Genomic DNA, 11,672 nt, shown 5'->3' with positions numbered 1-11,672 from the left:
TGTCCCCATAGTTTTGCCTTTTCCAAAATGTCATATCTGTAATCATACAGTATGTAACCTTTTCACACTGGGTTCTTTCACTTAGTCTTACACATTTAAGGTTCCTCCATGTCTTTTTGTGGCTTGATAGCTCATTAATTTTAGTGATGAATGATATTCTATCACCTGAATGTACCAGTTTATCTGTTCACGTACTAAAGGACACCTTGTTTGTTTCCAAGTTTTGTCAATTATGTAGAAAGCTGCTGTAAACATGTGTGCAGGTTTTAGTATGGACATTAGGTTTCAGCTCATTTGGGTAAGTTCTAAGGAACATAATTTGCTGGGTCACATGGTAAGAATACCTTCAGTTTTGTAAGAAACTGGAAAACTACTTTTTTGAAAATCTTAGGATCCTTCCTGATAGAGATAGAGAACATGGAGTTACAAAGACACCAGCACTGGAAATTGGTGATGAAGCAAAGAGCATTGCAGGTTACTGCACAGTGTAACTTCTGCAAGGATTGCAGTGTACCCAGAGGGGCATGGGGCTGTCGTGAGTGAAACAGAAGTGCTTTTGTGCAGGAGAGTTGTAGTGGAGCGGCTCTCAGTGAGGAGCGATGTCCCTTTATTCAAAGAAGGCAGAGTGCTGTGCAAACCTTGAGCTGGATGACTTGAGTGCTGATACACTTTTAAATACATTGTGAAGCACATGCAGGAGTAAACCAGGCTTGGGCCCAATCTTTGATAATATTAAAAACTAGAGGCAATTACACTTTGGAGCTTTTTTAAGCCAGTAACTAATAACAAAGCTACCTGATAAAAAAGACTCCAAGTGAAAAACTTCTCCTCTGCCATCTTGTTCCATGAGTTCAAGGAAAGTCCCATTACGTGGCACCTCACAGAAAAGACATGCCAGGGAAATGTACTCAAGAGTTCTCAGTTGAAATAACATTTTTTAAAAAGTAACTTTTTTCTTTCCTCCAATATTAAAATAACTGGATTTTTGAGCCATGAGGAATAAAATGGAGGTATCTGATTAAATTATTATAACTGCACTTCTGAAGATTCAAACATCTGAGCTTCTACACTGGTCATATTTATAGAATGTTATGTGCCCATACTGTCGTTCCTGAGTACTTCTAGGATGTACCAGCAAGGTAGGAAATGCTTTATATAAGCCCTTCACATGTCATATTTAACAGCTCAGTAGGTAGTTGAGGCAAAGATTCTGACCATCTGTGCTTTTCCTGGAGAAAGTGAGGCCCAGGGAGGTTCAAGGACAATCCTAAAGCTGCTGGCTGGCGCTCAGCAGATTCTGAGTTAAAAACCTCAGACTTTGCATCAGACAGGTGGGCAGGGTTTGAATTCCTGCTCCACAACTAACTAGCTGTGCTACCTTAGCTGGTTATTTAACTCAACAAACCTGGTTTTTTAACAGCAAAATGCAGGGTGGGGGCACTTCTTAAAATTTATTTTTTATTGATTTTAGAGAGAGAGGGGGAGGGAAGAATACTGACAAGTTGCTTCCCTCCCCCATGCATTCATTGGTTGTTTCTTGTATGTGCCCTGACCAGGGATGGAACCAGCAACGTTGGCATATCTGGATGATGCTCTAACCAACTGGGGGGGGGGTTATTTTTTAAAGTACCTACTTGAGTAGGTGAGACAATGCAGTAAAATTAAGTGTTTTCTTACCAAGTTCTTTAAAGAATCAAACACAACCCCTTGGAAAGTGCCCGTGGTAATGCCTCTGGTAAAAATGCCACTTCTGCCCTGTCTGTTTTGTCTCAGTGGATCCAGTGCCAGCCTGCGAACTGAAAGGTGGCTTGATTTCCAGTCAAAGCACATGCTGGGCTGCAGTCCAGGTCCCCAGTTGGGGGTGTATGAGAGGCAACTGATCGATGTATCTCTCGCACATCCATGTTTCTCTTCCTCTCTTTCTCCCTTCCCCTCTCTCTAAAAATAAATCAATAAAGTCATAAAAAATGTTGCTTCTTACTCTGAGGCCAAGAACACAGCCTGCCCTGGATTATCTTTCCACTATAGGGCACCAGGAGGGGGTGGGGGAAGGGTGGCAGTAGTGATCAGTTTGGTTTCCCTCCCCTTCTCTGCCCCAAGGCATTCTGTGCGAATGCAGGGACAATTTCCATTCCTTTTAGAGTCTAACATTAAAAGGCACGTGGGGAAGCAGCCCATTCATCATTTTCTGAAGAACTTTACCCCTAACTTCCACGGCCAGCTGAAGACTGTCTCTTGACACCATGATTTAGGCCCACTGGTGAACAGGGGGCAGGGCTTAGGTGGGGGGAGGGGTTTTGGGGGGGGAGGGTGAAAAACAGGTGCTGGAAGGATAAGGAAGAGACCAAGAGGGACTGGAAGCCTGTAGGCAAACAGTGAGGGCAGGACAGGCTCTCACCATTATGTCCCCAAGGCCTGGAGCCACTCAGTTTCATGTTTGTTGGGAATAATAGCTAACAGGAAGCACCGTAAGATGTTCGCTCTACATGGATCATCTCAAGGACTCTTTACTAATAGCCAGGAATAGCTGATGTTCTTCCCATGTTACAGGTGGGGAAACCGAGACAGGGTTTAAGTTACTTGCCAATGGTCACAGGTAGAAATTGGCACCTGCAGATTCAAACTCAAACCTCCTGGGCATTTTCCCCTGGAATCTCTTGGGAGGTGAATCATGTCAATGGCGGGCTCCAGTCCCAGTGAGACACTGGGGCACTCCTCTGAGACTTCGGTTTTGTCATCTGCAAAATGGGGGTATTAATAAAGCCCCTCCCATCACCTGCCTTGGTTACCTGGGGAGGGTTTGTGGAATAAGAGGGGCATATGCCAAGCACTGAGCCTCGCAAGGGTCTTCAACTTCTGAACCCTCTCCCCAAACCGTCTGGCTGGAAAGTGGCTGGAGCCCACGTAGGGCTGGGGCTCTGCGCCAGGCAGAGAGATCCCCTTCCCATCCCGCCAGGCAGGCGCTGCCGCCGGCCACGGGGTGAATACCAGGTGAGCTTGATGTTGGAAGGATGGGGTAGGGACCAAGGGGGTCTGCGATGCAGAGTTGTCATCTGCGGCCCCTCCCGCACGCCCGGCCCAGCCGAAGGCCTCTCTGCACCATATTTAGTCAGGGGGAGCGGGCAGCCCCGGGCTGGTATGCGGCGCCGGGAATTCCGCAGGCAGGAACCCGCGCCTGCCCTTTTTGGGTTGTCTCCCGCCCAGCTCCCCCAGCCCGCCCGCCCGCCTCACCCGGGGAAGGCGGACGAGCTGGACCCGGAACTTCGCAGTCGGTGCCGAGCGGGGAGCGGGGAGCGGGGCGACCAGGCTGCCCGCGGGTCCCCGGCCTGGCTCGGGGCCAGCCCACCGCCTCGGCTTCCTTTTATGGCCTGTGTGCGTGCGTGTGACCGAGGGGAGAGAGACCGGGGAAGATGGAGGGCCAGGCAGAGGGAGAGGGAAAGAGGTTGCAGCCAGAGGCACAGAGAGCGTGAGACGCAGCGGAGGGGCTCAGACTGGAGACAGTGAGGAATGTGAGGAACAGTGATGGACAGAGTGACTGAAAGAAACGGTGATGGAGAAACGCTGTCAAACAATGAGGGGAGAGAGAGATAAGTGGTAGTGGTACGAAAAGGGAGAGAGGCAGTAAAATTTTAGGCAGCTGCTTCTTTTGCAAGAATTTCTTGGGATGGATAGAAGCAGTTGAAGGGAAGTGGCAAGGGGAGCGAGGTCTCCCACGCGGGGTCCCACCGCATTCTCTTTGGATCCTGACCTGCACCTGGCAAATTACAGCACATAATTATCACACACGTTTCAGCTGCGGGCACTGGGGCCCTGAGGAGGGAACCGATTTGCCTGAGGTCACACAGACAGCGAACAGAGCAGCCGGGGGTCTGAAGTGGCAACAGTGGGATTTTTTTTTTCCCTCGTAGGTGGGGTTGGGGATGGCAAGTTGGGAAAAGTAAAAACTTCCCTTTCCCGCACAATTCCCAACAGTCTGAGGCTTCTGCCTCGCACTTTGCAAAGTCCAAAAATCCCCCTTTTCTACCCTTTGTGCAGCACAGCCTGCTCCCTTTCCAGACAGCGCGGGCAAATACAATGGGGAGCGGGGCGGGGACAAGTCAACTCGATCCCCCAGGGATAGGAAGCGGTTAAAGCCCCTTCGCCTGAAATTGACTCAGGGAAGCAATTCTCAAGCATCCCCCGTAGATGCTGGCCACTCGACCTTCTTTCTCCAGGGACCTGGAATCTCAGTGACAGTCCCGGAGCCGCGGAGGGGAGGGGGAGGAGGTGGTGGTGGTGATGAAACACTTGTCCTAACTCTTCTGCGGGGCTTGTCCTTGCCCAGAACCTCTGCCTTGCCCCTGCTTGTCTGCCCCAGGTGCGCCCCTCGCTGAGCGTCGCTGGTGCGCCAGAGGGCCTGGACAAAAGCCCCGCTTCTGCAGCCCTGCAGGGGGCGCTGCGGAGGGAGTAGTGCGGGACCCTCCCCCACTCCGCCCTCCTGGACGGCTTCCCCCTTCCCACCCGCGGGTAGCTCCGGGTCTATAAAGAGAGGCATCTCATGCGAGCCAGGAGATTTGGACGCCCCTGCCTGGGAGGTGTACCAGATCTGAGCTCTCCATCCACCTTCTCCGTTATCCCACACAGTGAGAAATCTGTAAGTAGAGTGGCATGGTGAGGGGGAGGGGAATTGGGTCTGGGGTTTAAGGGTCTTCCAGGGCATCCAGTAGCTGGGGAGCTACTGGATGTGAGGTGTATTCCTTGCCCTCCTCTTAGGGACTATGGTAAGAGGGTGTGGGTTCACAATTTTTCTTTCTGTCCCATCACCCGAGATTTTCCCCAAACCCACAATGATAAGTAGCACTTTGGGGGTACTTTTGAAAGATGACAGACAGTGCCTGGGCCCAACTCCAGTTACACTAGAATCTCCAGAAAAACTTAAAAATAAAAAGAGTCTTGCTATGAGGCAAATCTGGGAAATGTGCTTCCTTGCAAATCTCAGACAGAGGTCCATCCTCCACAGCCCGGCTTCTTTTATTCTAGGCACAAAAAGAGTGCAGCAGAATGTCACTCGAAAGTCATTTCTATCACGTAGTCACACCAAGTGTCACTTCACATCGATTTGGAAGCACTGCTTAGTTCTGCTGATAAGGCATTAACTCAGTTAAAAACTCGTAGACACATACTATTCAGAGAGGGCAGTGTTTTTCATCAGTTCAGAGGATGTGCTTGTTGATAACCCTGGAGAGACAGCCTGGTTATGATCCAGCTCATTTATTACATCTCAGTTTTCTTCCATACCCCCTCCCTCCAAATTTAAAAAAAATTTATCCAGGTTGACCCCGGGGACCTCAAATACCTAGACCAATGCCAAAGTCGGCATTTGCCTCCATGACCCGCGGGTGCATTATGTAAGATTGCACTGGGGTTTTCTGCAAAGCAGCCAGTGCAGAGTTACTGTCATGCCCCACAAAGTGGGTGAAGTAAGTAAAAGCGTGGCTACTGCCCTGCACAGAGAGCTGGTGGGGGTTTTGCTGCTTGAGGAAAGGCACCATTCAAAGCCATACCTGTCAAGCAGTAAAAGAAACTATTTAGAAACCCAAGACAGGGAGCAATTAGCTGGAGTATTAAGAACTCATAGACTAAATTGCAAACTGGCCAGGGTTTGGCAAAGGGAAGGCAGGACAGCTGTTAGTAAACTGCTTTGCATAGTTTCATTTGATACAGTCTTCTTGGTTTGTGTGGTTTACTTAAGGCTCCTACTTTAGAATTTTTATAGAGAGGGCTCTTGAAGATGCTGAACAAAAATCATTAGATGGCAGTGTAGAAAATAGGATATTGAACATCTGTGGAAGGAAAAGCGGTCTTTCCTTGACGCTTTCCCACTGAAGTCGCTGCCACTGATGGAGCACTTATATGCCAGGCACTGTAGCAGTGTTCGACTTGCTGAATCTTATTTAATTATTCCAACAACCTTTTAAGGGAAGCACTATGATGCCTGATTAATATATAAGGCAGCTGAGGCTCAAAACGGTTCAGTAACCTGCCCAGTGTGGCACAGCTAGCTGGCGGTGGAGCCCATACCTGGGTCTGTCCAGTGCCAAGTCTGTTCCTTTTACCCCCCCCCATCTTTTTTTCTTTATCATGAGCAAAAATGGTTGGAGTCAGGTTTCTGGTGGGACCAAACGTTTCCAAGAAAGCGAGTGTTTATCATCTCTTTGAAGAAAACATAAACTGACCTTTTATGAATTTAAAATAAAAGGCCCTATTTGTCCCCAGTGGTGTGGTAATCAACTGGCCTGATGACCTTAGGTGGGCTTCCCATCCCCAAGGGTCCACAACATGTACTAGCTGGGCCTTGCTCGAGAAGCTTCTGGGGCCTGCCTGTAAACACCATGTTTTTTTTTTTATTTTCATGTCTGAAATAGATGTGTTATTCCGTACAAGGTAGTTGTTATCATTACTTTTCTGTGCAAGGGCTGAGATTGAGGCATACATGCCCATTTATGGTAGCGTTTTCCATGAGGCCATCCCCAGCGCCCTGGCAAATAAGCCTTGTATCGCAGCTTTGTTGGTTGGGACTCTGGGGATTTCTCTGCCCTTGTCCTTCCCGGTCAGGACTAAGTGGACTAGCCTGGAGGAGAAGGCACTTGGGAGGAAAGGGGAATTCGTTCTTCCTACTCCTCTCTTATTTGGGAGTTTTACTTGGGGACAGGGGTAGGGATTGTCTCCTTTCCTCAGTCCTCAGTACAGTGGATCCAAGCAGGTGGATTTCCGCTTTTGGCACAATCATGTAATTCTCAAATCAGATATAAATTAGATTTTTCTGGAAAGCCAAGCCCAATTTTAAATCCATTGGAATCCTAGACTGTCACAAGCAAATTTAGAAATCATCAACACTGGCCTTCCCAAACCTCAGTTTTCCTATCTGTAAAATGGAGCTAATGAGGATAGCTATTAGTTGAGCACTTTTGCCATACGGCGTGCTAAATCCTTCACAGACATCATTTACCGTCTTCACAAACACCTTTTGGAGTAGATGCTATTATTATGGGTGCTGTTTTACAAATGTGGAGTCTGAATAACTTGCTCGAGATAGCTCCACTAGCCAATGAGGATTCTACAAACTAGCTCTAACTCCAGAGCCTAAGGGATCACCTGTTGGGAGGATTAGATGAGACAGTGCCCATGAAAGGCTGAGCACCGAGCCTGGCCCCTGGTCAACTCAGTGGATGGTTACTTATAGCATATTGCACGTGACCAGAGACTTTAAGGTTCTTGCTCAGTGTGGCACAGCCAGTACTTGGTAGAGCCAGGAAGCCTGTTGTATGGTCTTTCCAGGAAGAAGAAATTTATTCCTAATTTTCCTTTTGTGTAATCTCTTTTCATAAACCCAATTCTTACTTGAGCTAAAGGTGGTGACTGGAATCTTCTATTTTAATATAGCCACACTTCCTCACCTGTGTCAGGAACAGTACAAATTCCAACATATTGGCCCATTTGTGACTCCGTTAGGATAACAAAGGCATCCATTAAGAGCTTCCACCTGTGAGTGGAAGAAGCCTGTTTGGCTTTCACATTGGCTCCTTCTGCTCTCTGAGGTCTCCTCCCTCTCCCGCACATTTAACCATGGCCACACAATGGAGGTGAGGGCGAGTTGGGAGAAGACGGCCAAGCAGGAATCTAAAAGAACTTCTGTGTGGGACCAGAGATGCAGGAAGGAGTGAGTACTGCCTGTTGTATTTGCAGGAGGAAGTCAGGTGTCTCTGACTTACATCAGCGATTCAGGGGCTCGAGGATCTGTCCTCTTTAATGGCCCTAAGACAGGGCTGTAGGACACACCACCAGCTCACTCGTGCAGGCGTGCATTCCCCCCCTCCACTGGTGGAGCATGCAGCCCATGATGCAGATGCTCAGAAGGGGCCAGCGTCTGAGACCACTGGGGTCATTATAGCTCCTCCCCACTCTCCAGGCAGAATGCCTTTCTCCCTGGCCGCCGCTCCCCTCCACCCGCCCCCGTCTCTACATGTCATCGTGGTTCCTGTATTCTCGTGCTTCCTTCTAAAACGTTTCTCTGTCAGATCTTTCTTTTACACAGACATGGGCATTCTGTAAATGAAGTTTTTCCACATAATTACATATTTTTGACATCTTTCTATGGCAGCACATTTTGAGGTTTTTCTTTTTATTGGCTACACACACTATTACACGGATGTATAGCATCTCACTGAAATAACCCCTTACTGAAACATACCAGCTTCCCTCCCCATTTCTCATAAACAGGATTCCAGGGAACATCCTTGCTTATCTATTTTTATCTAATTATGTCAGTTTCTCTGCAGAATAAGTTCCCAGCAATACAATTGCTAAGTTAAAGATCAGGTGCATTTAAAATGGATAGATATTGCTGAAGGGTCCCCTAAGGACCCTGTAGGTTTAGACTTTGAATGGCCACATAGGAGACTAGACATCGATTTTTAAGCTGTACTGTGCCAGAGCGGTAAGACGCAAAATACCACCGGGCTTTAGGGCCAGAAATGACCAGTTCTCTCTCTACCCAAAGCATCCTCCATAGGAGTTAACACACCTCTTGCTAACCAAGCTCTCTTCATAGGGAGGAAAAAAATAATTTAGCTTTACTTATTAAAAGAACATGCTTCTGGAGTGACTTTAAAAACAGTATTTAAATAAGTTAGGCAGATGCTATAAAGTAACTTTGAAGTAGCAGGTTCACCACTCACCTTTTTTCTGTTCAGGTGAGGTCAGGCTTCCTTGGCAGGATAGGGGAGGTGATTTTGGAAGATGGCAAGGGGGGTGTGGTTGGTGAGGAAGTGGCTATGGGGCCAGGCCAAGGACCAAAGAAGAAATTTTCTACTAAGAGGGGATTGAGTTTCAGACAGATCTGGATTCAAATGCTAGCTCCAACTTTTACAAGTGAAGGCCCTTATTTTACTTTCTGGACCTTGGTAGCATTGTAGGAATAATGAATAATGCCCACCTCGCCGAACACTTACGAGGCATGGCGAGATGATATATACAGTAAATTGCCTTGCCTGATACCCCATGAAGAGAAGAGTCCCAGTAACTATAACAGCTATTATTAATAACAGATTTGGAGTCCCAGCTGCCTTGTAGGGATAGTTCAGGGCTCGGAGAATGGTTGCACCTAGGGAGTCCCGTCCCTCTCCTGCTTCCTTCTGCACACTTGGCTGCTCCCATACCTGGGCCAGGCCTTGAACTAATTTCTTTGCTTCAAATTTCGGCTGGTGGGTTGTGTTCTAGATCAGGTCCAGAGGCTTTCATTTTGCCTGCGTGGCATTTACAACGTGCAGTGATTTCACTGTTGGGGCGGGTGTTTTGTATCTAAAGTTAGACTTCCAGATCTTTTGAAAATCTGGCATACAGGGCCCACATCCAGAGCCCTCAAATTGCCATCCTCTTTGGAGAGGCTGAGAGGGCTCTGCCCAGTCACCTCTGGCCTGGGTCACTGTGCATTGCCCACCTGACCCTGGAGGCATTGGAGTCTGTGTCCAGAATCTTACACCAGTGGCTTAACAGTAAAATCCTGAGGGAGGCAGTTGACCAGGCCTCATATACAAATCTATATTCTTTAGGCTCTGGAGTATTTTATTCATTTTTCATTGATGCAGAAGCAAAAGAGGCAAGGCCTTTTACCCCTGAGTTCCTCTGGGGAAAATAAAACCAGTGCTAAAACAAACTAAAGCAGCTGAGCGCTCTCACTTGGTCCAATTTCAACCCTTTGGTCCAGAATCACAGATACTGTAAAATGTTAGCGTGAGGCCAGCCCATTTTTTCTCCCAAATGAAAAATGTAAGGCACAGAGAGGGAGAGTGATTTGCTCAGAGTCACCCAGCAAATTTAGAGCAGAGCTGGGACTTGTAACCCTGTGGTCTTACAGAGGCTTGTTTGTGCTGAAAGAAAGAAGCAGTGTGTTGTTGGGGAGGAAGCCAGGACTCTGTACGGACCTGATACACACAGCTATGTGGAACATCCTTAATGCCAACAGTGACAGTCCTTTGCTTTTGTGAGAATGTTCAAGAGCAGCCCTTGATCATGAAGTGTATTTAGTATTCATCAGTCCTATGTCACAATCTGGATGCGGCCTTTCAGCCCTCGGAGCTGATGCAAGCCATGGGCAGGACAGGTGCAGCAGAAAGAGGGCTTAGAGAGGAAGAAACGAGGTGCTGGGGGTCCTCCTCGAGGTCTGGCCAACTGGGCAGCTTGCTCCTGTCTGATCTGATGTGACCTTTCACAGTTGACATTCCAGGTTGGTGTTGACTAAGTAGCGACTGTCCTCAGCTTTGTCTTTCCCAAGAGAGCCTGTCTTTTTACTCTAAAGCCATGGTTTTCACTGGGGACAGTTTTGTCCCCCAGGGCAGGCAATGTCTGGAGTTGTCTGGAGACGTGAGCAGGGGGACAGTACGCTCTACTATCTAGTGGGTGGAGACCAGAGAGGCTGCATTGCACAGGACAGCACCCTGTCCCCACCCTTGAAAGGACTATCAGTCCCAATGTCAGTAGCCTTGAGATCAGAAAACCCCGCTCTAAATTAAAGACCACAGCAGGGAGTGGCAGGCCAAGTCTTGCTTCCCTTCGGCACAGGGAAAATTCTATCACAGGACTGTGGTCTTTGATCTCTGTGGCAATTTTTAAAAAATATACTTTATTGATTATGCTATTCTAGTTGTCTCAATTTTCCACCCCTTTCCCCCCCCTCCACCCAGTACCCCCATTCCCTCCAGCAATCACCTGCTTAGTTCATCTGCTGAAACTTCACAAGCTAGTTTTCATTCAGCTCTGGGGGGCGCCTCGAGTCCGATTGTCCACTACTCCAAATTTGGAAAACCCGAGGTTCTGGGTGCACGCTGAGGCAAGTCCTTAGCTCAATAAGCCTGCTTTGCCCAGAGCCCTCACACTCTCAAGTCCCATCCAGGACGTGGCACATGCATGCCTGTATTTCCTTCAGGCCTCAAGGTCTCTGCATGTTTCCGAGAAGGGAGACAAAACAGGAAAGCTCTTTTTGAAAATATATTTTTATGATTTCACCATAACTAGCTGTGCCATGATGGGGAACTTACTTAACCCCTTTGTGCCTCTGTTTCCTCATCAGTAACCCAGGGTAACAGTACCTCTCCTGGGGTTTTTGAGGGGATTACATAAGATAAAGCTGGCAGTCAATAAAATTTAGCAGCTATGGTTACTAATATTTGTTATTAATTTGCTAGGTTCACTGAATTTTCTCAAGGGCAAACCTGTGGGATTTCATCCGTGTTTAATGGGAAAAGAGGTCTGTGGCCACAGGTTTTGGGGAGCTCTGGGTTCAAAGGAGTGAAGTAGCTTTCTTTTTCAGGCTCTGCCAGGACCTTGGATGTCCTGATAGGTGTTCTGCCTCCCCACAATGGAGAGGGAGTATGGATTTGACCACAGAACTGGTTTTTTTCTTTAAAGAATGTCTCACCCTCCCTGAATCCCACCCCACCCCCACCCCAAATATTAAGGGATTAGGGCTCCAAGGAGCACACTCTGGCAACCGCCTTCCTAGGGTGAAGCCAAGCTTCTCTTTCCTTTTCCTTCTTTCCCGTGACCAAAGCAGATGTCACACATCCTAACTGCCAGGGGCATCAAAGCCCGGGAGGCAGGCCAGCTTCGCTCTCTCCTTTTTTGGATGGAGACCC

The 11,672-nt window shown here is 48.1% G+C and overlaps 1 protein-coding gene across 4 annotated transcripts in view; it reads left to right on the top strand.

Moving 5' to 3' along the window:
* Nucleotides 1–4,372: 4,372 nt before the first annotated feature.
* MYH11 (myosin heavy chain 11) overlaps nt 4,373–11,672 on the top strand; it is a 121,745-nt gene continuing 114,445 nt past the window's right edge. For 2 of the 4 annotated variants that reach the window (XM_053929459.2, XM_053929455.2), the window contains exon 1: nt 4,373–4,633. The gene's annotated coding sequence lies outside the window, so the exon portion shown is untranslated. The remainder of the gene's footprint in view (nt 4,634–11,672) is intronic. The other 2 variants (XM_053929453.2, XM_053929449.2) reach the window with 2 other exon arrangements.

Source organism: Desmodus rotundus, chromosome 1 (genome assembly GCF_022682495.2).
Source record: "Desmodus rotundus isolate HL8 chromosome 1, HLdesRot8A.1, whole genome shotgun sequence".
Lineage (NCBI taxonomy): Eukaryota > Metazoa > Chordata > Mammalia > Chiroptera > Phyllostomidae > Desmodus > Desmodus rotundus.
This window is presented reverse-complemented; position numbering and strand designations above follow the sequence as displayed.